We start from the raw sequence: 4,430 nt of genomic DNA, 5'->3' as shown, positions 1-4,430 counted from the left end.
TTGAGTTTTGGTTTAACTTCATGTGCTTTAGGAGTCTTATTGAGGCCGTCAGTTCCTAAGCCAACATGATGGAGATTTGGGCCTACTTTTTCTCCTACTAGGCACAGGATGTCTGGTCTAATGCCTAGGTCCTTGACCCACCTTTGAATTGAGTTTTGTGTAGGGCGAGAGATAGGGGTTTAATTTCATTTTGTTAAATATGAATTTCCAGTTTACCGAGCACCATTTATTGAAAGGATATCTTTTCTCTAATGTATGTTTATGGAGCTTATATAGTATAACTGTATTTATGTGGGTTGTCTCTATGTCTTCTATTCTGTATCATTGGTCTTCATGTCTGTTTTGGTGCCAATACCATGCTGTTTTTGTGGCTATAGCTCTGTCAAATAATTTAAGGTCTGTTATTGTGATGCCTCCTGCTTCACTTTTCTCACTAAGGATTGCATTGGCTAACCTGGGCCTTTTATTTTTCCGATTGAATTTCATGATTGTTTTTTCTATTTCTATGAAGAATGTCTTGGAATTTTAATAGGAATTACATTAAATCTGTGTAGCACTTTTGGTAGTATGGCCATTTTGACAATGTTAATTCCGTCTATCCAAAAACATGGGGGATCTTTCCATCTTCTAAGGTTTTCTTCAATTTCTTCAGTGTTCCGTAGTTTTCATTATAGAGTTCTTTCACCTCTTTTGTTAGATTTATTTATTTATTTATTTATTTATTTTTTTATTGTAAACAAATGGGATACATGTTGTTTCTCTGTTTGTACATGGCGTAAAGGCATACCATTTGTGTAATCATAAATTTACATAGAGTAATGTTGTTTGATTCATTCTGTTATTTTTTCCCTTCCCCCCACCCCTCCCACCACTCTTTACCCTCTATACAGTACTTCCTTCCTCCATACTTGCCCCCCTCCCTAACCCTAACTCTAACCCTAACACTAACCCTTCCCTCCCCCCCATTATGTGTCATCCTCCACTTATTAGCGATATCATTCGTCCTTTGGCTTTTTGAGATTGGCTTATCTCACTTAGCATGATATTCTCCAATTTCATCCATTTGCCTGCAAATGCCATAATTTTATCATTCTTTATGGCTGAGTAATATTCCATTGTATATATATACCACAGTTTCTTTATCCACTCATCAATTGAAGGGCATCTAGGTTGGTTCCACAGTCTGGCTATTGTGAATTGAGCAGCTATGAACATTGATGTGGCTGTATCTCTGTAGTATGCAGATTTTAAGTCCTTTGGGTATAGGCCAAGGAGTGGGATAGCTGGGTCAAATGGCGGGTCCATTTCAAGTTTTCTAAGGAATCTCCACACTGCTTTCCAGAGTGCCTGCACTAATTTGCAGCCCCACCAGCAATGTATGAGTGCACCTTTCTCCCCACATCCTCGCCAACACCTGTTGTTGCTTGTATTCTTGATAATCGCCATTCTAATTGGGGTGAGATGGAATCTTAGGGTGGTTTTAATTTGCATTTCTCTTATTACTAGAGATGTTGAACATTTTTCTATATGTTTGTTGATTGCTTGTAGATCTTCTTCTGTGAAGTGTCTATTCATTTCCTTAGCCCATTTGTCGACTGGATTATTTGAATTCTTGGAGTAAAGTTTTTTGAGTTCTTTATAGATTCTGGAGATTAGTGCTCTATCTGAAGTATGATTGGCAAAGATATTCTCCCATTCTGTAGGCTCTTTCTTCGCATTGCTGATAGTTTCCTTTGCTGAGAGAAAGCTTTTTAGTTTGAATCTATCCCAGTGGTTGATTCTAGCTTTTATTTCTTGTGCTATGGGAGTCCTGTTAAGGAAGTCTGGTCCTAGACCAACAAGGTGAAGATTTGGACCTACTTTTTCTTCTATAATCTGCAGGGTCTCTGGTCTGATTCCGAGGTCCTTAATCCATTTTGAGTTTAGTTTCGTGCATGGTGAGAGATATGGGTTTAGTTTCATTCTCTTGCATATGGATTTCCAATTCTCCCAGCACCATTTGTTGAAGAGGCTATCTTTTCTCCATTGCATATTTTTGGCACCTTTGTCTAGTATGAGAAAATTGTATTTATTTGGGTTTGTGTCCGTGTCCTCTATTCTATACCATTGATCTACCTTTCTATTTTGGTACCAATACCATGCCGTTTTTGTTACTATTGCTTTGTAGTAGAGTTGAAGATCTGGTATTGCAATACCCCCTGTTTCACTCTTCCTGCTAAGGATTGCTTTAGCTATTCTGGGTTTCTTATTCTTCCAGATGAATTTCATAATTGCTTGCTCTATTTCTGTAAGGTACATCATTGGGATTTTAATTGGAATTGCATTGAATTTGTATAGCACTTTAGGTAGTATGGCCATTTTGACAATATTAATTCTTCCTATCCAAGAACATGGAAGATCTTTCCATCTTCTAAGGTGTTCTTTAATTTCTTTCTTTAGTGTTGTATAGTTCTCATTGTAGAGGTCTTTCACCTCTTTTGTGAGATTGATTCCCAAGTATTTTATTTTTTTCGAGGCTATTGTGAATGGGGTAGTTTTCCTAATTTCTCTTTCTGAAGATTCATCACTTATGTATAAAAATGTGTTGGATTTATGGGCATTGATCTTGTAACCTGCTACTTTACTGAATTCACTTATGAGTTCTAAGAGTTTTCTGGTGGAATTTCCAGGTTCCTCTAAATATATAATCATGTCATCAGCGAACAGGGATAGTTTGAGTTCTTCTGTCCCAATTCGTATCCCTTTAATCTCTTTGGTTTGTCTAATTGCTCTGGCCAGAGTCTCAAGAACGATGTTGAATAGAAGTGGTGAAAGAGGGCATCCCTGCCTTGTTCCAGTTTTTAGGGGGAATGCTTTCAGTTTTTCACCATTTAGAATGATATTAGCTATGGGCTTAGCATAAATGGCCTTTACAATGTTAAGGAATGTTCCCACTATCCCTATTTTTTCTAGTGTTTTGAGCATGAAGGGGTGCTGTATTTTATCAAATGCTTTTTCTGCATCTATTGAAATAATCATGTGATTCTTGACTTTAAGTCTATTAATGTGGTGAATTACGTTTATTGATTTCCTGATGTTGAACCAACCTTGCATCCCTGGGATGAAACCCACTTGATCATGGTGCACTATCTTTTTAATATGTTTTTGTATGCGATTTGCTAAAATTTTGTTGAGAATTTTTGCATCGATGTTCATTAAGGATATTGGTCTGAAATTTTCTTTCCTTGATGAGTCTCTGTCTGGTTTAGGTATCAGGGTGATATTGGCTTCATAGAATGAGTTTGGGAGGGTTCCCTCCTCTTCTATTTTATGGAATACTTAGAGAAGTATTGGAATGAGCTCTTCTTTAAAGGTTTTGTAGAACTCGGCTGAGAACCCATCTGGTCCCAGACTTTTCTTTGTTGGTAGGCTTTTGATGACTTCTTCTATTTCAGTACTTGAAATTGGTCTATTTAAATTGTTTATGTCCTCCTCGTTCAGTTTAGGCAATTCATATGTCTCTAGAAACCTGTTGATGCCTTCAAAATTTTCTATTTTGTTGGAGTATAGATTTTCAAAATAGCTTCTAATTATGTTTTGTATTTCAATCCTGTCTGTTGTGATATTTCCTTGTTCATTCCGAATTTTAGTGATTTGGGTTTTCTCTCGTCTTCTCTTTGTTAGTGTGGCTAAAGGTTTATCAATTTTGTTTATTTTTTCGAAGAACCAACTATTTATTTTGTCAATTTTTTGTATTGTTTCTTTTGTTTCAATTTCATTGATTTCAGCTCTGAGTTTAACTATTTCCTGTCTTCTACTGCTTTTGGTGCTGTTCTGTTCTTCTTTTTCTAGGGCTTTGAGCTGTAGTGTTAGGTCGTTTATTTGTTGAGTTTTACTTCTTTTATTAAATGCGCTCCATGAAATAAATTTCCCTCTAAGTACTGCTTTCATAGTGTCCCAGAGATTTTGATATGATGTTTCTTTGTTCTCATTTACCTCTAAGAATTTTTTAATTTCCTTCTTAGTATCTTCTGTTATCTATTCATCATATAATAGCATATTGTTTAATCTCCAGATGTTGGAATAGTTTCTGTGTTTTACTCTTTCATTTATTTCTAACTTCAATCCATTATGATCTGATAGAATACATGCTAGTGTCTCTATCTTCTTGTATTTGCTAACATTAGCTTTGTGGCATAATATATGGTCTATTTTAGAGAAGGATCCATGTGCTGCTGAGAAGAAAGTGTATTCGCTCTTGGTTGGATGGTATATTCTATAAATGTCCGTTAAGTCTAAATTATTGATTGTGTTATTGAGATCTATGGTTTCTTTGTTCAATTTTTGTCTGGAAGATCTGTCCAGTGGTGAGAGAGGCATGTTAAAATCACCTAGTATTATTGTGTTATGGTCTATTTGGTTTCTGAAATTGAGAAGGATTTGTTTGACAT

The sequence above is a fragment of the Sciurus vulgaris genome (assembly GCF_902686455.1).
Source record: "Sciurus vulgaris genome assembly, chromosome: 6".
In the NCBI taxonomy this organism is placed as follows: Eukaryota; Metazoa; Chordata; class Mammalia; order Rodentia; family Sciuridae; genus Sciurus; species Sciurus vulgaris.
The sequence above is the reverse complement of the archived record's forward strand: the minus strand, read 5'-3'. Positions refer to the sequence as shown.